This window comes from Chenopodium album, chromosome 6 (assembly GCF_948465745.1).
Source record: "Chenopodium album chromosome 6, dcCheAlbu1.1, whole genome shotgun sequence".
Taxonomy (NCBI): domain Eukaryota; kingdom Viridiplantae; phylum Streptophyta; class Magnoliopsida; order Caryophyllales; family Amaranthaceae; genus Chenopodium; species Chenopodium album.
The window spans coordinates 61,840,014-61,865,707 of NC_137839.1; the positions used below are offsets into that span (position 1 = coordinate 61,840,014).

Sequence of the window (25,694 nt, forward strand, 5' to 3'; positions counted from 1 at the left end):
TTTTAAAAAATACACTTGAGCATTACAATACTTAGCTTTTTAAAAAGAGTCAAAAATCCACTTAAGTCCTTGATTGTCTTTGTACTTAGCTTCTTAGAAGTTTTAATCTTGAGTTGTATTGGGGTAGAGTTTGGGTAAACTCTAGAGTGTTTAAGTTGCTTTGAGTGAAGCAAGGAGAAAGAGAGAGATTAGAGTGCTTAACTGATTGAGGGATCAGTTAAGGGGGAACTTAAGTTCGTAGAGGAACTTGAGTTTAGAGTCTTAATTTGTAATAGGTTGTTTGCCCTATTATTATTAAGAGTTGAGTTTAAAATCCCTAGTGGTCGTGGTTTTTCTTCTTGATTAGGGCAAAGAAGTTTTCCACGTAAAATCTCTCTTGCACTTTAAAGTTTTTGTTTAAGTTTATTTAAGAATTTCGCAAAAATTACCCTAGTTCCTCAACAATACAATTCACCCCCCCTCTTGTATTGTTCATTTGAGTCAACAGAGTATTAAGTAGTATAGAGCAAAAGAAACAAAATGATGATGCATAAAACATACTTGCTCATACGAAAGTTTAGTACTCAATCATTTAACATGAAAGTTGTATCAAGACACTTTATTAACACAAGACAAACAATTTCAAGAGTTAGAATGTAAACAAAGACTCCTAAATTCTAAATTAAGGAGTCTTCGTTTTAAATTATTCCTCCATTGTTGCACACATTGGAATTTCGCAAGGAGGATAACATCTACTTTCTTCAGCTTCAAAACATTAAAAAAAAATTTGAACTCAAAAGAAAGAATTCGAAAGTATCAAGAATAGAGGAAAAATTTGAACACCATTTCATTTCCCCTCTTACTTGTTCTAATGAATGACCAATACTACTAGGCTTAGCAAATTTCCTTGTTAAAACTATGAATGGTAAAAAACGATTTAAACACACTAGTTTAATCGGTTTTAAGATCCTAGTTGTTATCATAACAAGATGAAACACAGGACTTCTAGACCCATTTCAAGCAACACGAAAGGGTCTAATTATTAAAAACAAACAATTCATCGAAGTCACTCAACATTGGGGATTACAATATTTGAAAAACATAAAATGGGGGCTACAATATTTGAAAACATAAAATGGGGGCTCAAAAGCCCAAAGTATAGCCAAACTACTCTAGTTCGATGATGTCTTCAAGAATTTCCTGAACTAACTAGTTTTGTGCAAATCTTGAAATCATAGTTTTATAAGTGAATAATCATAACCATCGGTTAATTTTATTTTAATAAAACCAAGTTTGCAACTTACGCGTGGAAAAAACATAAACATGATTCGCAAGCACAATTTCATGCTATTATCAAAGTTCAAAATTTCATTTATAATTTTAATGCACAATTGTTGTTCTAAGCACTTCAATTTACATTAAAACTAACAAGTATAGTCTATGTGAGCAAAAAATGAGAAATAAAGTTCAAGCACAAATTCAAAATTAAAAAAACACATATATGCTTGTACATGCTCATACAGGATCAAAACTTTACCATTTCACATGAAATTTGTTGTAATATATTGCTTAAACATGTCACAACAACAAACAAACAAATTCATGAAAACAAGTCGAATCGAAAACCCCAACTTCAAGTTAGGATTCTTCATTTGATTTCTCCATTTTATTGATCAAGATCAAAGTCTGGTAAAATAAAAGGAGCAAGATTTACTTTCCTTAAATTTAAACAACAACCAAAATATGGAAAGAGATCAAAATTGGAGAAAGAGGAGAAGAAGAAAGTGAGCTGCAGATCACGCTTCTCCAACTCTTTTACTAATTCAAATGTTGCACGCAACGCATCAAGTTGTGTTTGGCATCCCAGCGCAACCTAGTTTCTTGCGCGCCGCCTGGCTAGCGCAACCTACAAAGTTGCGCACTGACACTAGTCACTTAAAAGACCTGTACTCAAATTTCGATTCGTTTTTCCCAACGGTTTTGTACGTTGTTAGACGTAATAACGCGCAAATTATCGAAATCTTTTACAATTGCTTTGCATCCAGTAATTCATTTTCTTCTTTGATAATTTTTTGCATAATCCTGCATGCATACCGTGCTTTGTGCCTGACCCAAGCATACGTTTGGACGTTTTTTGTAAGCGTGTCTTAAGACGTTCCGTAGTGCTGCTTTACGTAAAATCTCCTATAGACACGTTTGTCATTTTACTGTACTGACTTTATAAATGTCCTGTTCTTTTCTTTCTTTTTGGCGTCCATAGCAAAAAGGATGGCGTTTATGTGGTGTAAAAATATATGGCGTATGTGTTGCATAAAATTTTAACTCTTCCCAGCTCTACGTGATCTACCTCTCGTACCTAAAAGGTAGAATTTCTTTACTTAGGTGTTAGCTAAACGAGTCGACTGGCGCGCCGAACCATCAAGGACAAGGTACATTCTCGATTGGAAGAAAATATGGTAGTTAGTGAGCTTATTGGCTTACTGGACAATTAGGGTGTCGTCCACCCCCTGTATAAAGAAAGCAAATACGGTATTTAGTGAAGTTACTAACTTGCCGGACAGTTAGGGTGTCGTCAACCCCTTGTATAAAGAGCGACGTACGATGATGCATCTATTTAAGCACGTGCCCCTGTAGACACCCATTTGTGTCTCCCCAAAAACCAAACCCAGTGATGAGTACCTTTCACTTCGAATCATAATCGAATGAAGTGAAAGTATGGAAAGTCTAGTGTTGCGGTTAGTTTTTATTTCTTTTCTTTCTCTCTGTTTTTGAAAACCTATTTTAAGAAAACAACCAATCCAGTTTAGTTTGGTCCATAGTAAGGGTCTAATAATAGTGTAGTTGGGTTAGGTTCGAAAAGATCTTTCCAACGATATATTATAAGGCCAATTCCGATGAATAATGAAGAAGTTATGGCCAAATTACTAAACTGGGCCCGGTTTGATTGTTATGTGTGGCCCAATGATCTAGAGGAGGGCCTATCATTGATTTATCATTTCTAATGCGATTAGAATTGATTATTGTCTTCTAGAATCTTCTAGAAAGTTTTTTTTGAGTCCTAATTTGATTAGCATTGATAAATTGACTTTTAAGAGTTTTAATTAGAATAAAAGAAGTGTTTTTTTAAGGAAATTATAGTTTTACCCTCTCGTACGCTTAAATTTTATATATCAAAATAAGATAGCGCATGGAAAACTGATTGCAGCGCCGTATGACACGTCTGTTGCCTGGCGACAGGCCCGTGTTTGGCGACAGTGTCGTGTTTTATTCTTTTCGAAACTCTGATTCGTTTTTTATCATATCCGGCTGATTTTCTCTATAAATAGCCTCCTAAAACCTCCATTTTCAATCATCAATTCTCGATTCTTCTCATCTAATTCTCAGCAACTCTCATCAAGAAATTCTTGATTACTCTTCCTCTCTCTCTCTTTTCTAAATTAGCTTTTCTCAAACAAAAATCCGCATTCACAAGATCTAGACACGCCTAGCCAAGTTCGAAGTAGCCTTCACCCTAGACGTGAAAGGTTTAATTTATGAGGGTTTGGTCCCAAATCTCTCTTTTAATTATTTAATTTAATTGTTTGTTTTATTATTTTCCTTAAAGTTACTAACGAGTGTATTTTGTTATTAGAAAGAGGTACGAGACATCCAAGTAAGTGCTTTAATTGTTTTTATTGATATTATGATATAGAAATCATGTCTAGGTTGTTATTATGATTCCTAGTATCATGTTAGGATGTTTGATGTTTTGAATGACAACAATGATTCCTAGTATCATGTTTAGGGAAAAGGTTATAATATCAAATATGCTTATTATGATTCTTGCGATGCTTCCTATTGTCTTTCTTAATATTCATGTTAGTATCATGTTAAGGCTTTATATTTGATCTTTGTTGCTTAGTGACATGCTAGGGTTTGTTATTAATCTTGTTAGTATCATGCCTAGGATCTTGTTATTGTTATACTTTAACATGATTATGATAATTATGATTATGATTTGGGATTATGATTATTGTCATTATTATGATGATTATTCTGTTGCTTGATATTTATTGTTATTGCTTGATAACGCCTTTTATGTATGTTTAAAGAGAATTTGTACTTGTAATCACGCTTAACAAGATAATTAATAATCTTGTTTAGGGTTAATTTTTGGTTAATTAAATCCTAATTTGTACTTGTAATCACGCTTAATAAGATAATTAATAATCTTGTTTAATAAGCACCCCCTGCCCTGCCTTGCCTCATGCTCATATTCTTCATGCCCTCTTTGAATCCATTTATAAATGTAATCCGAATGGTTGTACTCTATTTTCTGACGCCAGTTCCTACATGCCTTAGCAACTTTCTGTGCTCGATAAAATTTTCCAATTTCTCGCAGCATTATTTCGATCCTAGTTGTGAAAGATATTCCTCAAATTTCCTACATGTAAAAATCTTATGTTTTTAACTCATTACGGATGGTCTTTCCAATGAGATCTTTTTTATACATATGACAATAATGTTAATCAAAATTACGTACATGAAATACTTAGAACTTTTCGAGTCTCATCCACTCATTCTAAATAATTGCCAAAATAAATTTTAGGAATTGAAATAGAAATCCTCCCCAGTGGAGTCGCCAAAAAACTGTAGGGAATATTTCAAGCATTACCCCAAACTTGAACCCCACTGTGATCATAAATTTAAGCATGGTGGCGTACAAAGGGAAGAAAAATAGAGCAAAAGAGTCTCCAACAAGTTTTAGGAACTTGTAAACCGTTCACAGGGTGAAGGTTAAACCCCTTAACGATCCAAGAGATCGTAAACTCCAATAGGTTTGGAACCATGACTGGTGTTCGGGGATGAAGGTACAAATCCAACCTAAAAGAGATTGAACCTGCCCTAATAATAGGCCTCTGCTTTATTCTTCTCGTATTCATGTGCGCTTTCTGACTAACATGCAATCAATAGGTTTAACCTAAACCTGTTTATCTATGTTGGTTGAATTTAATGCACAAATAAAACTATTATCGGCGATCACTTGAATTATAATCATATTAATCCTAAACAAAATTATTAACTATCTTATTAAGCGTTATTACAAGTACAAATTCCCTTTAAACATGTATAAAGGTGTGATCAAGCAATAACAAGCAACATAATAATAATATTTAAAATAATAATAATCATAATTAAAATTAAAATAATCATATCAACGCTAAATCATAATAATATTAAGATTCTAGGCATAATACTAACAAGATCAATAACAAACCCTAGCATGTCACTAAGAATAAAAGATCAAAGCTATAACCCTAACATGATACTAACATGATATTTAGAAAAGACAATAAAAGGCATCATAGAAATCATAATTAATCTAAGGAACTTATTCTTTACCCTAAACATGATACTAGGAAGATCAAAACACCCTAACATGACACTAGGAATCATAATAGCAACCTAGACATGATTTCTATACCATATTAACAATGCAAACAATTAAAGCACTTACTTGGATGCCTCGTACCTCTTTCTAATAACAAAATACACACATTAGTAACTTCAAGGAAAATATAATCAAACAATTAAATCAAATAATTGAAAGAGAGATTTGAGACCAAACCCCCAGAAATTAAAACCTTTCACGTCTAGGGCGAAGTCAACTTCGAACTTGGCTAGGTGTGTCTGTATGAGAAAAGCTAGTTTAAAAGAGAGAGAGAGGGAGAGAGAGAGAGAGAGAGAGAGAGAGAGTAATCAAGAAATTCTTCATGAGAGTTGGTGAGAATTGTATGAGAAGAATTGATAATTGATGAGAATTGATGATTGAAAACGGAGGTTTTAGGAGGCTATTTATAGAGAAAATCAGTCGGATATGATAAAAAACAAATCAGAGTTTCGAAAAGAATAAAATACGACTGCAGCGCCAAACACGCGCCTGTCGCCATATGACAAGACTGTCACCAGACGCTGGGCCTGTCGTCAGACGCCAGGTTTGTCGCCAGGTGACAGACTTGTCGTATGGCGCTGCAAACAATTTTCCACGCGTTTTCTTATTTTGATAAAATTTAAGCGTACGAGAGGGTAAAACTGTATTTTCTTTAAAAACACTTCTTTATTCTAATTAAAACTCTTAAAAGTCAACAAAAGTCAATTTATCAATGCTAATTAAATTAGGATTCAAAAGAACCTTCTAGAAGAATCTAGAAAACTATAATCAATCCTAATCACATTAGGAATGATAAATCATAATAGGCCCTCCTCTAGATCATTGGGCCGCATATAAAGATCAAACCAGGCCCAGTTTAGTAATTTGGCCATAACTTCCTCATTATTCATCGGAATTGGGCTTATAATATATCGCTGGAAAGCTCTTTTCCAACCCGAACCAACTACACTAATATTGGACCCTTGCTACAGACCAAACCAAACTGGATTGACTGTTTTCTTAAAATAGGTTTTCAAAAACAGAGAGAAAGAAAGAAATAAAAACTAACCGCAACACTAGACTTTCCACACTTTCACTTCATTCGATTATGATTCGACGTGAAAGGTACTCATCACCGGGTTTAGTTTTGGGGAGACACAAATGGGTGTCTTTACCAACCCAAAACAAGTCTACAATACCAAACATAAGCTTCTCAAACGTTCCCATGAGCCCTTGGTGCCTTCCCCCACACTTACTCAAAACTACTCCCTTTTGATTCAAACACCCCCCAAACTAGATAAGAGCACCGTCCTCGATTCCTCACATGCGAATAAAAACATAAGGGAGGGACCAAAAGGGGGGGGGGGGGAACATGAAAACCAAGGGGGGAACTAGTGTCCGACACCATCATCATCCCAAGGGGAGCCAAGGGCTCCCACCCTCCAGTGTAACCAGGGGGTCACCCGTAATGACCTTTGTAAAGGTCAAGTTGGGAAGGGGTTAACTGGTTAAAGGGCTTGGGTTGCATAAAGGAGCGGGGTGATCAGGGTGAACATAGGGGTAGCTTGGGTCACCCCTATAGTCACTCCCACCCGAGACCCGATAATCATAGTGACCAAACTCGTCTGGAAACTCACACCTAGGCTCGTCGGGGTTCTCGACACCCGACCAATAGGGGTACGTAGGGAGGTTGTCACCCCCCATGAAGGCACGTGCCCTTGTTGGGCCAGTGCATAAGGGTAGTTGACCGAAGGAGTGACCTCCCCCCTACGTACACTAAAATCATAAAGGGCATTAGTTTGAAAAGCATTATGTTGTTAAGAGGCAAACATAACTTGCATGCAAAGTTGCATACTCTCCCTTTGAGCTCTCATACTTGCCATGCCTTGTTGAAAATCGGGTTGTTGTTGTTGTTGTTGTTGCCGTCTTCTTCTTCCATGTTAATGTTGTTGTTGCCGTCTTCTTCTTCCATGTTGTTGTTGTTGTTGTTGTTGTTGTTGTTGCCGTCTTCTTCTTCCATGTTGTTGTTGTTGTTGTTGCCCTCTTCTTCTTCCATGTTGTTGTTTTCGGAAGTGTGCTTTTCAAATAAGGTAAGAAACTCCAAGGTAGGTTCCTGGTACGTGTTGTAGGCCTTGGAGACAAAAGTGTTTAGCCTTAGATTGTTGAAAAAGAACCAACAATCTTCATTTATGCCTAGCTTAGTTGTTGTGGGTTGATGGTAGTGTTTAGTGGGGAGGATTTTTCTTGATTGAAGGGCATCGAATTTGGTTTTTTGGTTTCTATTTGAGAATTTGGTCGGAGGCAAAGGTGGTGGTGGTTCCATATTTTGAGGGGGTTGGGAGGATGAACCTCGTGGTTCCTTTCCACTCTTCCTCTTCTTAGAGCTTGTTTCAACCTCCATTTTTACTTCTCAACAAACACACTTGCAACTCATCAATCAAATTCAACAAATCCACCCACAAATTACACAAAGCAACCACAACAAGCACTGTTCTTCTCAAACTCCAAACAACACAAATTAACCAAGAACACCACAAGAATTTCCAATAAACAACTTCACAACAACAATCAACTAAAAGTTAGAGCAAAACTAACAACAAAATTCATCAAATAAATCATGAAAAATCACCAAACAAAAATCACATGATATAACAATGAAAAACATCCAACAATTGCGTAAAAATTCAATAAAACTAGAAGGGAGTAGATTATACTAACTATGAAGCCAAGAATCAACTCCAACTAGCCTCAAAGAACAAGAACTCCAATGGTGCTTCAAGGAGTAACAATGGTGGAGCTTAAAAAATTTCCGGATTTTTGATGATGGAGGTTGAAAATTGTTGATGAATTTGTTGTTTTACGAAGAAAAATTAAACAAATTGAGATTAGAATGAGGGATTTTGATGGATTTTTGGTAGTTAGGGTTGAGGGTTTGGGGTTTTTTAGAGAGAGTATGAGAAAGAGAGGAGTGAGTAGGCGAAATGAAGGGGAAAGAGGCCCCAATTCAGCATTTGAAACCCTGCAGGCCGCGCCCGCAGGTACTAAAAGGGTCGCGCTCGCGGGTCTTCATGTCGCGCCTTCTCCAGGGGCGCGGTTGGGCATCTACAGGTTCCTGATCATTTTTTTGATTAAAGAGCCGCGCCCTCTCCTTCCTTTGCCACGCCTGCGGCCTCTTGGAGAGGGCTCTCCCTGGGCGCGGCTTCACACTTTCATTGCACCTTGAATTTTGTCCTTCTTCCTCTTTCAACTCAAAATTAGCTCTATTAAAACCATCATATGGCCTCCAATCCCCCACTTATACATGTGCCAAAGGGTCAAGTACCTACAAAGAAAAACCAAAAGCCATAAGATAAAAATTATAAACAAAACCGACCAAAAAGAAAAATAAAGAAAAGAGTAGTCAAAAACTTGGGTTGCCTCCCGAGCAGCGCTTCTTTATGAGGTCACTAGCTTGACCATGAGAAAAATTCATCAAGGGGGAGGTTTAGGATCCAAAGGATCAAGCATTAGACATTCAATGAGACCAACGTCTTCCTTACAAAAGTAGTGCTTCAAATGATGGCCATTGACCATAAACTTGTTACCATCCGCATTTAACTCAAAAGAACCATAAGGAGTAGTCTTCGATATCAAAAAAGAACTGACCACTTGGACTTGAGTTTACCCGGAAACAAACAAAGCCTTGAGTTGAAAAGCAAAATCGTATCTCCAACCTTAAAGCTCTTGTTTCGTAAGTGTTGGTCATGCCACTTTTTGGTCTTCTCCTTATACAATCTTGAGCTCTCATAAGCATCATTTATAAGCTCTTCAAGTTCATTGAGCTTAAGCAATCTATTCTCACCGGCCAAAGACAAATCCATATACAGTTCCTTGATGGCCCACCAAGCTTTGTATTCTAACTCAACCGGCAAGTGACAAGCCTTTCCGTAGACCAACCTATAATGGGTCGTGTTGATTGGAGTCTTGTACGTCGTCCTAAGAGCCCATAGTGTGTCATCGAGCTTGAGAGACCAATCTTTCCTTGATTTGTTCACCATCCTTTCATGTAGATTCTTGATTTCACGATTCGAGACCTCCACTTGTCCTTGAGTTTGAGGGTGGGAAGGTAGTCCAACCTTGTGATGAACGCCATATCTCTTGAGAAGAGCTTTAAATTGTTTTTTTTGCGAAATGGGATCCTCCATCAGTAATTAACACCCTTGGAACCCCAAATCTAGGAAAAATGATCTTCTTTAGAAGCTTAAGCACAACCTTGTGATCATTGGTAGGAGAGGGTATGGCTTCAATCCATTTTTTCACATAATCAACCGCTACCAAGATATATAGATTTCTACAAGAAGAAACGAAAGGCCCCATAAAGTCTACCCCCTAAACATAAAAGGGCTCAACTTCCAAGATACTTTGTTGAGGAATTTCATCCCTTTTGGTTATGCTACCACTTCTTTGACACCTATCACATTGTGAAACGAACTTATGAGCATCCTTATGCATCGTTGGCCACCACAATAGAGATTGAGAAATTTTTGCCACCGTCTTATCAACACCTCCATGTCCTCCACATGGTAGTGAATGGCAATGCTCAAGAACTCCTTCAATTTCATGATCCGGAACACATTTTCGAAAAAGGCCATCTCCACATTGTTTGAACAAGTATGGGTCATTCCAAAAGTACCTCCTCACTTCCTTGAAAAACCTCTTCTTTTCTTGAGAAGAAAACTCCGGGGGAATGACTCCACAAGCAAGATAATTGGCGATGTCTGCATACCAAGGGCTAGATGTTGAAGACATAGCCATGAGAGTTTCAAATCCTATCTCATCATTGATTGGTACATCACTTTTGTTCTCAAAAGGTAGCCTAGACAAATGATCCACAATATAGTTCTCCGCCCCCTTTTTGTCCCCCATTTCCATGTGAAAATCTTGAAGAGAGAGAACCCAATGGATAAGGCGAGGCTTTGCTTCCTTGTTAGTCATGAGATATCGCACCGCAATATGATCAGTGTACACAATCACCTTAGAGAAAATAAGATAGGACCTAAACTTATCAAAGGCAAACACAACTGCTAGCATTTCCTTCTCCGTTGTTGTATATTTCTTTTGAGCTTCATCAAGAGTCCTACTTGCATAGTAGATGACACATGATTTTCCTTCTTTCTTTTGCCCAAGCACGACACCCACTGCAAAATCACTCGCATCGCACATTAGCTCAAAAGGCAAGCTCCAATCCGGAGCTTGCACAACGGGAGAAAAAATGAGAGCTTCCTTGAGCTTATGAAATGCCTCAAGGCAAGCCTCATTGAAGTTAAAAGCAACATCCTTTTTGAGTAATTCGGTCAAAGGTTTGGCAATTGACGAAAAATCTTTGATAAATCTCCGGTAGAAACCGCATGCCTAAGAAAAGCTCGTACTCCCGTGATAGAAGTAAGAGGGGGTAATTTCTCAATCGCCTAAACTTTGGCTGGATCAACTTCAATGCCATTTTTTGAAACTTTATGGCCGAGGACAATACCCTCCTCGACCATGAAGTGGCACTTTTCCCAATTTAAAACTAAACTCGTCTCTTGACACCTTTTCAAAACTTTTTCAAGGTTAAAAAGACAAGTGTCAAAAGACAAGCCACCAACACTAAAATCATCCATAAAAACTTCAATTTCTTTTTCAAGCATTTCGGAGAAAATGGAGTTCATGCATCTTTGAAAGGTAGAAGGAGCATTGCATAAGCCAAATGACATTCTTCGGTATGCAAATGTCCCATATGGACATGTGAAAGTAGTTTTTTCTTGATCGCTTGGATGGATAGAGATTTGAAAGAATCCGGAGTACCCATCCAAGAAACAAAAGAAAGCATGGTGAGAGAGTATCTCAAGCATTTGGTCCATGAATGGGAGAGGAAATGATCTTTCTTGATATTTTTGTTCAACCTCCTATAATCAATACACATTCTCCACCCGATCACCGTCCGGGTGGAGATTTCCTCTCCTCCTTCACCCTTGATTATGGTCATCCCACCGTTTTTGGAACCACATGAACCGGGCTAACCCACTAGCTACCGGAGATAGCATAGATGATGCCCGCCTCACGTAGTTTCAAAATTTCTTTCTTGACAACCTCTTGGAGGTTGGGGTTCAACCTAGTTTGAGGTTTAATGGAGGTGGAATGATCATCTTCAAGATGAATACAATACATGCATAAAGAAGGGCTAATACCCTTGATATCATCAATGCTATACCCTATCACATCATTATATTTTCTCAAAATATCAAGTAATTTTTCCAAATCAAGACCATCTAGGGTAGCATTGACTATAATAGGGTACTTTCCCTCTTTATCAGATAAGCATATTTCAAAGAAGGGGGAAGGGGCTTGAGTTCTACCTTGGGATGAGGCTTAGAAATCTCCTCCAATTTCTCCTCCTTGGACTCAAGTTCGATCTCAACTTGTTGTTCAACCTCCTCCTTTGAGGATTCCTCCAATGCCATGACAAATTCTCTTGCCTCTTGAGAGTGGAACTCTTCCTTGCATATAAGAGCTTCTACCATTGGATCTAACTCTTCTATCATGACCCTCCCCAAGCGATCCAACTCCTCATTCACAACATCAACTCTATAGCCTTTTTCAACCATGGGGGTCTTGAGCAACTTAGAAAACTCAAAGACAATCTTCTCATCGACCACCTAACATGTGATGGTGTTATTCTTGCAATTGATGACCGCCCCCAAAGTTTTAAGAGCTTCACGTCTCAAGATCAAAGGAGTGTTGACATCTTCCTCCATATCCATAACTACAAAGTCACAAGGCACGTAGATGTGTCTCACTTGAATTGGAACGTCCTCAAGCTCTCCATAAGGTAATTTAATCGACCGATCGGCCAATTGAATTGTCTTCCTTGTTGGGATCATCTCTATATTGAGTTTTTGAGCAATGAATAGAGGGATTAAACTAACACTTGTTCCAAGATCGGCTAAGGCGCCCGCCCCTAGCTTCCATGTTCCCAATTTTTACCGGCAAAGTGAAACTTCCCGGGTCCTTTTCCTTCTTGGGCATCTTATGTTGGACAAGTGAACTCACTTGATGTGTAAGAGTGATAAGATCATCATTAACCTTCCTCTTGTTGGTGAGAATATCTTTGAGGAACTTGGAGTAAGATGGCATTTGTGTCACAACTTCAATGAAAGGGAGGTTGATGTGCAAATTCTTTATCACACTAAGGAATTTTGCAAACTTGTAATTCAACTTCCTCTCCGCAAGTCGACCGGGAAAAGGAACCGGTCCATCAAGATTCCTAGCCTCACTAGGAATAGAAGTTGTCTTCTCATTGTCAAGCTTTTTCTTCTCCAAACCTCCTTCTATCTCATCAACTTTTTCTTTCTCACCTCTCTTGTCCTCATTCACACTCTCTTCTCCTCCCTTCCTTTCCTCATTACCCCCCTCATTTGGCCTTTCATAGGAAGTTCCCGACCTCAATGTAATTGCCTTGAATGTATCAGGTTTTGAGTTATGAGAAGGGTTAGGTTGTGGTTGTCCGGGTAGAGTAGATGATGAATTGAAAGGAGTTCTCTCGGCCAATTGAGCTAGTTGTGAATCAACCATCTTGTTGTGAGCTCTTATTTCTTGCATTTGTTGCCCAAAAATTTGCATTTGTGCATGCATGGCTTGAAGGAGTTGAATTTGTGTTAGCTCCGCTTGAGGTGCTTGTTCTTGATTTCTTTGAGGTGCTTGGGTTTGATTGTTATATTTGTTGTTCCTTGGGTAGCTTCCTCTTGGGTTTTGGTGTTGAGATGAAGGTGGATTTTGATATTGAGGGTTGGAATTGTAGGAAGGTTGAGCTTTTTGGTTCCATTGTTGAGGTTGAGATGCAAACCCGGGTGGTGGTTGTCTCCAAGCTACTCCACCGCCGCTTCCTCTAAATCCTTCTTGCCTTGTGTTGTATGCCGCTACATGCTCGGGACTCAAACCTCCAAAATAAGATGTATCATGGTTCGTTCCTCCAGAATTATGACAAGATAAAGAGTTAACTTGAGAGGAGCTTGCTCTACCACTTGCATTTGCACTGATGCTCGTGTTCAACTTGGACAACCCTTTTTTTAGTTGATCAATTTGATGTTGCAATTGATCAACCTTCTCAAATTCGTAAATCCCACCTCTCTTTGGAGCATTCCTTCTTCGGCCCCCCCAAGAGTAGTTCTTTACTACCTCTTCTATTGTTGCTTCAACTTGATTTTGGGGGATTTTGATTAATTGACCACCCGCCCCCGCATCCAAGTTGGCTCTTGACATGGGCTCCAATCCGTCGTAGAAAAACCGCATGAGCAACCCTTGATTGTACTCATGGTGAGGTCACGCTTGCACCAACTCTTTGAATCTCTCCCAAGCTTCACTAAGACTTTCATCGGCTTCTTGCTCAAATGATGCGATCTTCATTCTCATTTCGGCGGTCTTCTCCTCGGAGATAAATCGCTTCAAGAACGCCTTTACCACCTCTCTCCATGTTGTGAGAGAGTTAGGCTTTACTTGCTTTAGTCATTTATTTGCTCGTCCGGTGAGAGATTGCCGGAAGAGATGCATACGAATGTAGTCTTGGCTCACTTCATTGGTTTGCATCATCGCGCAAAACTCAAGCAATCGGTCCAAATGTTCAATGGGGTCCTCACTTGCACTTCCGGAAAATTGCTCCGATTGGACCATTCTAGTATATTAGGGATGGATTGAGAAGTTGGTTTCCGTGACGGGTAGAAAAATCCCTTACGTGAGCTCATAATCTTCCGGATTTCCAAACTCACAAAACAAAACATCATCTTCTTGTCCCTCCATTGATCCGCTTTGCGAACTTGAAGAGTAAGAATCACTCTCACTATCAACTATAGCACCAAGACCTCTTCCCTCTTCTTGATAAAGCCTACGGACTTGTCTCAAAGTTCGGTCGATCTTGTGGTTAATTTGATGTGTGGGTGGTCCTTGAGACCTCCTAAGCATTCACCAAAGCTAAGCAAACAATTAGCAATGACAAGGATGATAAAACAAACAAAACAAAAATAAAAGCAAGTAAAATGACTCTAACAAAAGCAAAAGTAGACGCTAAACAAGCCGCTTCCCCGGCAACGGCGCCAAAATTTTATCGGGATTAGATAGGTCGTTAAACTACTACCCTAATCAAATTAATCATTTATATACCTAAACTACCCTAATACAAGTACAGGGGCATGTAAAGGGTCGAACCACTAAGGAAGCTCACTCATTCAACATCAATTTTCACTAATGCAAGAGTAAAAAGGGGAATGTTTTTGTTGGTTTTTGAATAAAGAATACTAAAACTACAAATAAGCAAATATAATGGTGATTAAAATAAGGAGAGAACGACGCTAGGGATACGGGGGTGTCAAACATGATTAGAAAGAGGGGAACAATAATAGTTGTCATGGTGAACATGCCAAAAAACACAAGATTCCAACTAAACAATTCATTTTCATGCAATAGTCTAGGAAAATCAATGATAAAGATCTATACTAATTAGGATCATTCTCATGCATCTAATTAGTTACAATCAAATCAAGAGAAAAAAGAAGCACAATCCATAAAACTCCACTTTAATAACTCATTCTCATGCAATCATTAAAATAGAGATGATCTTAATCTAGTTCAAATCACTTTCATGCATTTAAACTAGAAAACATCAAATAAAGTGCCACAATAATCTCAAAATATCAAAAATCATGTCTTTTCATCAATTTATGACATGAGTTCAATCCAATCATCATCATTCATCCAATATCAACACATATTTTCCACCCCCTTCCCCTAGCTAAGAAATTAGCCTAGAGAAGGGAGATTAAACATAATATCAAAACTATAAATAACTCAAGAAACACAAAACAAAACATTATTAAGAACAATGAAATCAATAATAACTAGATGAACTCATAAGATTAATGAAAATAAGCAGCAATAAAGAAAATAAATAGAGCTAAAAGAAAGGATTAGAGATTACTAAAGAGAGGATTAATGAAAGATGAAAACTTGAAGTAATTTTGATTAAAGATTAAACTTGACCAAAGTTGAATACAATAAAGGAAACTTAAGTAATAATCCACTTTCTCTCTCTAAGATTAGGGTTAAATGTTGATAAGATAAAAGATGATTCCAAGCTTAAATAAGAGGCTATTTATATGCATCATAAAAGACAGAAATAAAACACCAAGGAGAGCCCTCTAGCACGCAGCCACACCTTCTCTAATCTGGGTACGGAGTTGCTTAACCCAGCAACCCGCGACCGCGGCTAAAAGTAGGAGAGGCCTCTTTTGCTAAGGAGAGGCCGCGGTCTGGGAGCAAGGGAAAAGAAAGTGCCTCGATACGCCGCGCCCGCGGGCCAAGGAGGAAAGACCTCTTCCAAGGCGCAGCACGACATCTCTGAGTTTCTGGTTATTTTTTTAGCAAAATGCGCCGCGCCTGCGACCCTTTGCTCCGCGCTCGCGGCTCCAGCATGGCCATAAAATCCTCCTTGAACATCTCATTTCCCTTCCATAACTCTACATGCATCCATAGGTTCATCCAAAAGGGCCAACGACCTACAAAAAACGAAGAAACACTAAGAGAACCAAAGAAAAAAGGGGAAAAAGGAAGGGAAACACGAGAAGAGATAAGAGAAAACAAAAACTAAAGTAAAATGCTTAGAAAAGGCCCAAACAAGTGCAAATGAGGGGAGAATCCTTAGAGAAAAAGGATAAAAGAGTGGCATAAATGCCACTCATCACAAATCCGGCCTTACCGGTGACGATGACAACTGTCCACTATATTGGAGTATCATGTACTGGCTATAGGTAACAAAACAAGTTCGGAAATTTGGAATTTATGAGATGAAATCAAACAATTGAAAATCCAACAGATATCGAATTGAAATTGCGGCAATCAAAAATTGAAGAGGGTTTATTGAAGAAAGGGTTTATTTTGGGTAGGAATTTAGGAGGGAATGGAAAATAAGAGGGCAAAGAGGCGGCCTGCAATAGTGAAAAAATGAAACTCTGTAGAAACTCTTACTCATTATTTTGTTTAACTTTAAATATTAGCATTTTTTTTAATTTATATGTATGAGACCCGTTGTACCTAACAACAGGTCTCTTATCTAAGAGATCCGTTGTGAATAATAACGGGTCTTTTATATTAATTCTTATTTAAAACCACAAAAACTTAATGTTGGAGCCTACTATACAGACCCGTTACGTGTAATGTAGGGGCTTTTATATAAAATAGACTCGTTAAATTGTACAACGACTCTCTTGAAAGGGGTCCCTTTGCCACTTTTTATAGTAGTGGGTTTGACTAATTTTGGGGGGACACTCTAATGAACTTGAGATATTTTCAATGTTTAGACTGGGTTATAGTAGAACCAACCCCCTCAATGGTGTGTTAGGATAGGATCGAACCCCTTGCCTATCTTCCCCCTTCCTAACCCCGAGCTCACTGCTTTTTCCCCCTAGGTAAGAGTCCTAAACTTATGACATTCTAATTGTTCTTACCTGGGGGCGAGGACTACCACCACCTCATGTGCCACAGCAAGAGCCCATGGTACCACCATCACCTCCTCATGTACCACCACCACCCCCTAGACATGATCTCGAGACCATCTGGAATATGCAATGTATAGGTCAGTGATGGGTGTCATAAATGGCACCCATTTGATGAGCATTTAGGTTGTTTTTACCTTTTTTTCATAGCTTTCCTTCTTAATACATGCTTAGTTTTATGTTTTTGTTCTTTGTTTTACATTTTCTCTCTTATTTTGTGGTTTTGTGCATTTTGATGTGTTTTCTAGTCTTTTCTCCTTTATTTTCTCTCTTTTCGTGGTTGTAGGTATTGTACGAGGTTTGGGTCTTGATATGGATGGATTAATAAGGTGAAAAATGCTTTTGGAGCAAGCTCATGGCAATAGGAAAACTCAAGATGCAAGGAAGTGGGTTCTCCAAGTTCTAGCTCTTGCGCTCTCAAGTTGTGCTCTCATGAAGATGGGGTGTTGAACCCATTGTCAAGTGTTTTTTGGGACTGCCACTCTTGGTGTCTATCATCATCATTCGCTGCGCTCATTCGAAGCCATTAGCAAACGCACGAACCGAAGTAACCTGATTTTTGTTCGTCTTCGTTTCGCGCCTCCTATAAATACCTATTTGTAACCCGATTTTTGTAAGAAATTAGAGATTGAAATTAGATCATAATTTTAGCTTAGTTGAGAGCTTCTCTCTCTAGTTTTAGGTTTAGTTTAGGAGTATATTTTAGAGAGAGAAAGTAAGGAATTTCAATGGTGATTGAGAGATTGAAGATTCAATGGTGTCAATTGTGTTGAAGATCTTCTCTATTATCAATGAGAATTTCTAACTTTATCTCATTTTATTGCTTTGTTTAATATTCAAGTTTGTTTGGTGACAATTTCAATGATGCTTGATGCTTGATTAGTGTAGTTGTTCTTCATATATTGTTAATTCTTGATTTCTTTAGTTGTTTGTTGATTAGATGATGATGTTAGAGTAGTTGTTAGGCTAGGGATTGGGTGAAAATTGTATCATTGATTGATTGTGCTTAATTTGGGGATTGTGTTGATTAATTGTTGAGATTAAAGTGACTAATGGAAATTGTGCATGTGTGTAATTCGATTAGGCCTTGAGAATTATGCTAGATTGCATTGTGAGTCTACATTGATACAGAGCATTGATTTGTTGCTCATAATTGTCGATTGAGTTTGATTTGTGATGTTCGTAGTTAGTGTCTCTTGTAGTTGGCGCTAGTTAGACCTCTATGAGATAGCTTGGCGAGCTTGTTTGATTGCTCTTACCATTAGTCTTCGCAACCATTGATTTGTATCTTGTTCCCGAATTGCTACAATTGTCATGATTGCTTGTTGATCCTCATTCCCTAGTGCTTTTTTTGTTTGGTTTCCTTGTTTGTTAGTTGTTAGTTACTCTCTTTATCTTTGTCTTCGACCTAGATTAGGCGATTAATTGAGAGCGCTTGAACATTACCGTTCCTTTGGTTTCGACCCTTAACTTGCCTTTATACTTGTATTTAAGTTTGTTAAGTGTTTATAAATTTAGTTTGACCGAGGGAGGATTAGTTTCAACGACCTAGTTCCACCCCTCGTTAGTCAAGCCATAGGTTGCATTGAGCAGACTTAGGGATACCTTAGGAGGATGGTTGGCTCCTTATACCAACGATTAAGGTATTGTAGACACCCATTTGTGTCTCCTCAAAACCAAACCCGGTGATGAGTACCTTTCACGTCAAATCATAATCGAATGAAGTGAAAGTGTGGAAAGTTTAGTGTTGCGGATAGTTTTAATTTCTTTTCTCTTCTCTCTGTTTTTGAAAACCTATTTTAAGAAAACAGCCAATCTAGTTTGGTTGGTCCATAATATGGGTCTAATAATGGTGTAGTTGGATAGGGTTTGAAAAGAGCTTTCCAACGATATATTATAAGCCCAATTTCGATGAATATTGAGGAAGTTATGGCTAAATTACTAAACTGGGCCTAGTTTGAGCCTTATATGCGGCCCAATGATCTAGGGGAGGGCCTAATATAGATTTATCATTCCTAATGCAATTAGGAATGGTTTTAGTCTTCTAGATTCTTCTAGAAGGTTCTTTTCATTCCTAATTCAATTAGCATTGATAAATTGACTTTTGTTGACTTTTTAGAGTTTTAATTAGAATCAAAGAACGTTTTGAGGAAAATACGATTTTATCCTCCTGTACGGCAATTTCTATCTGATTATAAGAAAACGCGTCGATTTCTTAGTCAGTGCCAAACGCCAGCTGTACTGCCTGACGCTACGCTTGGCGCTAATTTGGCTTTTTGCGTAAGAACTCTGTTTTTGATGTTTTATCTTTTTGGCTGATTTTCTCTATAAATAGTCTCCTAAAAACTCCGTTTTGAGGCACCGACTCTCATCAAGATTTTCTTGATTACTCTCTCTCTTTCTTTTCTAAACTAGCCTTCTCTTAAATATAAAAATTCCGCAAAATTGAATACTAGATATTACTCCCTCGTAAGAAAGGGTATTTTCTCTCTACTAGGTAGGGTTTAGCTGCCGATTTCGTCGACGGTTTTTTGCGGTGGTTCTCGTGGTGTTTACCTTGTGACGATGGCGGATGAAATTGTATCTCCTTATGCAAACCTAAAACTGGATGAGGAGGATGGTGGAGTGGTGAATCTGGGAGGGGTTGAATCGCAATCAATGCCGGACAAATTCCACCTAATGCTTATTGGCCGGATAGTGACTGATAGATCTTATAATGTTGACGCTTTCAAATCAACTATGATAAAATACTGGGCTCTTTCTAATAAATTGGTTATTAGGGCTCTTGGACCAAATCTCTTTGCTTTCCAATTTTTCCATTGGAGGGATAAGGAGAAGGTTTTGCGTGGGAGGCCTTGGTGGTTCGATAATATGCTGATTGTTTTGAAGGAGGTAGATAGGGATGAGCAACCGGAGCAGGTGGCTCTGTTTCATTCCCCGTTTTGGGTCCGAATTAAACATCTACCCTTCAATTGTAGGTCGGATGAAGATGTGAAGGAATTGGTGTCGAATTGGGGAGAAGTCCTTGAAATTGAAGAGGATTTGCTGGGGTTACATCGCTTTCGAAGGGTGCGTCTGATGATAAATGTTACCAAACCTTTACGCCGATTCCAAAGGATTCTGGATAAAAGTGGGAAGGAAGTCATTGTCGAATTTGCTTATGAGCGTCTTCCCTTCGTCTGTTTTGCTTGCGGTATGATAGGGCATTCGGAGATGGATTGCTGTATGATTTTGGAGGAGAGTAAAAAAGAAAAACTTGGGTGGGGACGTTGGCTGAGAGCGTCTCCTAGAAAGGGAAGGGGGAAGGAGATTGAGGCTTTGGTGTCAGTGAGGAAGCAACTTTTTGTTTTGAAGGAGAATGAAGTGTGTGAAGAGGAGAAGGTGACAGAGGAGAACCCTTAATTAGTTATGCTCAGGGTGGGGGGCAGGGGACAGTGCAGGGGCAGGGGAATGGTGATGGCTCGATGGTGGTGTGTGCGAAGGGGCTAGTGATGAAGATGAATTTAGTGTGGAAAGTTTGGTGGATGAGGGGGTGTCTACTAGTGTTGACAGGGATGCTGGTCAGAGGGAGAAATATGGGATTTTAACCACTAATCCCATAAAGAGTAAGGGGAGGAAGTATAGGAAGATAGGGAGGGAGAAAGATGTGAGTGTTAATCCAATGGAGATAGAGGAACAACTTGTTCTAGGGAAGAGAGGGCGGGAAGGTGGGACTGTTATTGAGGAGGAGGGTATGCCTAAGAAGCTGGTACGTGACTTGAATGATTTTAATGGATGGCAAGTGGCGGAGACCGTTGATGAGCGGTCTCGCCAAGCTCAATGAGTGTCTTGAGTGTCAACTGCAGGGGGTTGGGCAATACCGCTGCAGTTGATAACCTTCGAAATCTTGTTCGAAGGGAAGCCCCGTCTCTTATCTTTCTTATGGAGACGAAACTTAGTAGTATGGAGATGTTTAAAATTCGATCGAAACTCGTTGGTTATGAAGGCCTTGTTGTTGATAGTTGTGGGCGGTCGGGTGGTGTTGCTTTGTTTTGGTTGAAGGGTATGGAAGTGGAGTTGAGAACTATGTCAGTCCATCACATCGATGTTCTTGTGAAGAAGGGTTTGGGTGAGGTGGAGTTGAGGTTGACTGGGTTCTATGGATGGCCTGAGGTTCAGAACAGACACTTATCTTGGGAGTTACTCTCTTCTTTGGCTAGTGCGAGTGATGAATTATGGGTATGTATTAGGGACTATAATGAGATTCTTGCTTAACATGAGAAGAAAGGGGGTCGGGATCGGGCGTTATGGCAAATAGAAAATTTTAGGGAGGTTGTGAATAGTTGCGTGATGTACCTTTCGAGGGGTACAAATTTACTTATGATAATAGGCAGTGGGGTGAGAGTAATGTGCAATGTCGGCTCGATCGTGCACTTACTATTCAGAGTTGGCTGGATTTATTTCCGAATGCAAAGTTATTGCATCTTGAGAGGGAATGGTCATATCACTCTCCTCTCAAGTTATGTCTCGATGGAGGGGGTTTTTGGAAGAAAGGGAATGAGAAAATTTTCCGCTTTGAACAGGGATGGACGGAGAGCGAGAAGTGTGAAGGAGTTATTTCGAATGCGTGGCTGGCAGGGGGAGCTTCGATTAAGGGGAAGCTTGATTTGTGTGCAGCAGACCTGACTGCTTGGAGTGACAAGGAGTTTGGAGTTGGAGTTCTTAATAAGGGTGGAAGGTCTGAAGCGCAAGTGACTGAGAGGCGTCGAGTGGTGCGTTAAATTTCCAGTTTGCTACACCAAGAAGAGTTATACTGGCGCCAATGCTCTCGAACATTGTGGTTAGAAGCAGGAGATAGAAATTCGAGTTTTTTCCATCGAAAGGCCTCGGCTCGAAAGCAGAAAAATCGCATCTCTAAACTTGTCACGGATGATGGGATGGTTTATGAAGATGATGAGAGTGTTAGTATGGTGGAAAATAATTATTTGTGAGCTGTTTACTTCAGCTCAACCCTCTTTTTTTTATGCTGCTCTGGAGGGGATAAATCACAGGGTGAGTGAGGATATGAATAAAGGATTGTGTGCGAATTATACGGGGGAGGAAGTCTTAGTCGCGTTGAAGCAAATGTATCCTTTGAAAGCTCCGGGACCGGATGGTATGTGCCCTCTTTTTTTATCAAACATAATGGCATATTGTGGGACCTATTGTAAATAATCTGGTGCTAGGTGTTCTGAATGGTGATGTGATCCCTGACTCGATTAATAGGACTTTTATTGCTCTTATTCCTAAGAAAAAAGCGCCAGATAAAATGATTGATTTTAGGCCTATTAGTTTATGCAATGTTATTTATAAACTGATCACAAAAGTGCTTGCTAATAGGCTTAAAATTATTCTTAATGAGATTACTTCCATTAATCAAAGTGCTTTCACCCCGGGAAGGCTAATTACTGATAATATCATGGTGGCGTTTGAGGTGTTTCACTATATGAAGCATTCGAATAGTGAAAGTGGTTTTATGGCTCTAAAACTTAATATGGCGAAAGCTTATGATAGGGTGGAATGGGGCTTTCTAAGGGCGGTGATGGTAAAGTTGGGTTTCGCGGCTCAATGGGTTGATCGTGTGATGCATTGTGTCTCATCAGTTTCCTTTTCTGTTCTTATTAATAGTGCACCTTCTGGGGAGTTTACTCCTTCAAGGGGTTTATAGCAAGGTGATCCATTATCCCCGTATCTTTTTATCTTTTGTGCGGAGGCTTTGTCGGGTTTGTTGTCTAATGCAGTGAATGATGGTCGTCTTAATGGGATTCGGGTGGCTCCGACGGCTCCCCTAATTTCTCAGCTACTATTTGTGGATGATAGTATTATTTTTACAAGGGCAAATGCTGATGAAATGAATACCATCCGTGACATTCTCCATACTTATGAAGAGGCCTCCGGCCAAATGGTTAATTTGGGGAAAACAACAGTGTCGTTTAGTAAGGGTGTTAAAGATGATCAGAGGACTGTTTTAGCCAATGGGTTAGGGGTAAATGTGGTGGACATACATGAAAAATATTTAGGCTTACCTACGGTGATAGGAAGGTCTAAGAGGGTGCTTACAAAAGGAATTCGTGATAAGTTGTGGAATCGGTTACAAGGGTGGAAAGGGGGATTTTTATCTAAGGCGGGTCGGGAGGTGTTGATTAAGGCTGTGGCCCAATCTATCCCGACCTACGCGATGAGTGTGTTCAAATTCCCCTCTTCTTTTTGTGATGAAATGCGTTCTTTAGTGTCGAATTTTTGGTGGGGGCAAAAGAAGGGCGAGCGTAAGATTCACTGGTTGTCTTGGAAGAAGCTTTGTGAACCAAAGGCAAATGGAGGGTTGGGTTTTAGGGACTTAAAACTTTTTAATGCTGCTCTCCTTGGAAAACAGGTGTGGCGCATTTTGCAGGTTCCTGGCAGCTTAATGGCAACAATTTTTAAGGCTCGTTACTTCCCAGATGGCAATTATTTGGATGCGGTGCTTGGTAGCAATCCCAGTTATGTTTGGCGTGGGTTGTGGGGAGTTAAGTGGGTGGTGCAACGTGGGTTAAGGTGGAGAATAGGAGATGGTTTAAGCATTCCAGTTTGGGGAACTCCGTGGATCCCTGGAACTCAGTCGCGCCAAGTCTTATCTCCAAAGGGTAATAGCTCGAATGATTTGAAGGTGTGTGACTTAATACATTTAGCTTCAGCTTCTTGGAATATCCCTATGATCAATGAGCTCTTTTTGCCTTTCAAAAGGGAACGTATTTTGGGTATTCCGCTTTGCTCTCGTCTTCCGGAGGATAGGTTATGTTGGGACTTGGAGAAGGATGGGGAATACTCGGTTAGATCGGCTTATCGAGCTATTTCGGGTGATGTTGATGCTGAGTTGCGCACTAGCTCTTCAAGTTCGCATAAGGTGTAGAGCAAGGTATGGCATGCCAACACCTTGCCTCGTGTTAAAGTTTTCTTTTGGAGGGCTTGTTGCGGTGCTCTACCTACGAAGGTGGGATTGAGTAAGCGGCTTCAAAATGATGATAGGGTGTGTGGTTTGTATGGTGTGGAGGAGGAGACCGAGCTCCATTGTATGAGGGACTGCATTGTGGCGAGGCTCATATGGGACGAGAGTGGGTTGGAGAATGTTTTTGGAGTTGGGCATAGTAGCTTTGGAGATGCGGCTTTGGCTTATCTTGAGAAATCGCCAAAATCGGGTCATGGTTTCTTTATGACTGTGTGTTGGGCGATTTGGAATGCTAGAAATAGGTGGATTTTTGTGGGGGAGCGGTGTAATCCGCAGGAGTCTATGGCTTATGTTAATAAGCTCATGGTTGAGTTGGGTGGGAAGGAGGAGAAAGGGGGTGGATGTGTAGCCCCTGCTGCCAGACAGCGTTGGAAGCCACCTCAACGAAACGTTTGGAAACTTAATGTTGATGGAGGGGTGGTTGAGGGGCTCGGGTCATGCGCTGGTGCTGTAATTCATGGACGTGATGGAGCTGCTGTGATGTGTATGACCTGGATGGGGGAGGAAAGATGGTCCCCTGCCATTGTTGAAGCTAAAGCGCTTCTTATGGGATTACAAGCTGCGGTGGAGTGTGGGTATAGACGCCTTGTTGTAGAGAGTGATTGCCTTGGCCTGATTAACGCTTTGGATCCACGAGAAAGGGGTAGTAGCTGTTTTCACCTTGTCCTTGATGATATTTATCATGTTTTTCGTTCTCTTGATTTTGTTTCTTGGAGTTTTGTTCGTAGGGAGGGTAATAAAGTTGCCCATGAGCTTGCTCATCTGCCTTGGGTAGTAGGGAGTCGTTTTTGGTTTGATAATTTTCCTTCTTCTATTGATGATTTATTTTCTTCGGACCTCCCTATTAATGAAAATTAATTAGTCCTCGGGCTACTTCTCTTTAAAAAAAAAAATAATATAAAAATTCCGCATTCATAAGATTTAGAAACACCTAGCCATTTTCGAAGTTGCCTTCGCCCTAGACGTGAAAGGTTTAATTTCTAAGGGTTTGGTCCCAAATCTCTTTTTCTATTATATAAATTAATTGTTGTTTATTATTTTCCTTGAAGTTACTAACGTGTGTATTTTGTTATTAGAAAAAGGTACGAGGCATCCAAGTAAGTGCTTTAATTGTTTTGTTGATTTTATGATATAGAAATCATGATTAGATTGTTTTATTGATTCCTAGTATCATGTTTAGGATATTCCTAGTATCATGTTAGGATGCTTTCTTTAGTATCATATTTAGGGTGATTTGCTTATATCAATCATGATTCGTGCGATGTTTCCTATTTTCTTCCTAATAGCATGTTAGTATCATGTTAGGGTTAAAGCTCTGATTTTTATTGCTTAGTGACATGCTAGGGTTTGTTATTAATCTTGTTAGTATCATGCCTAGGATCTTGCTATTATTACTATGCTTTAACATGATTATGTTAATTATGATTATAATTGTTATAATTTATGATCATGATTATTTTAATTATTATTATTATGGTTATTATTATTATTATGATTATTATTTATAATGTTGCTTGATTATATATTGTTATTGCTTGATCACTCCTTTTATTGGATGTTAAAAGGAAATTGGTACGTGTAATCACGCTTAATAAGATAATTAATAATCTTGTTTACGATTAATTTGATTATAATTTAAGTGATCGCCAATAATAGTTTATTTGTGCATTAATATTCAACCAACATAGATAAACAGGTTTAGGGTTAATCCTATTGATTGTATGTTAGTCAGAAAGCGCACATG

At 39.1% G+C, this 25,694-nt stretch overlaps 1 non-coding gene across 1 annotated transcript; it reads left to right on the forward strand.

Moving 5' to 3' along the window:
• Positions 1-13,711: 13,711 nt before the first annotated feature.
• Positions 13,712-13,819, forward strand: LOC145637453 (small nucleolar RNA R71). Its single transcript, XR_014114236.1, has one exon. It is a non-coding gene; the product is annotated as a small nucleolar RNA R71 (small nucleolar RNA).
• Positions 13,820-25,694: the final 11,875 nt, after the last annotated feature.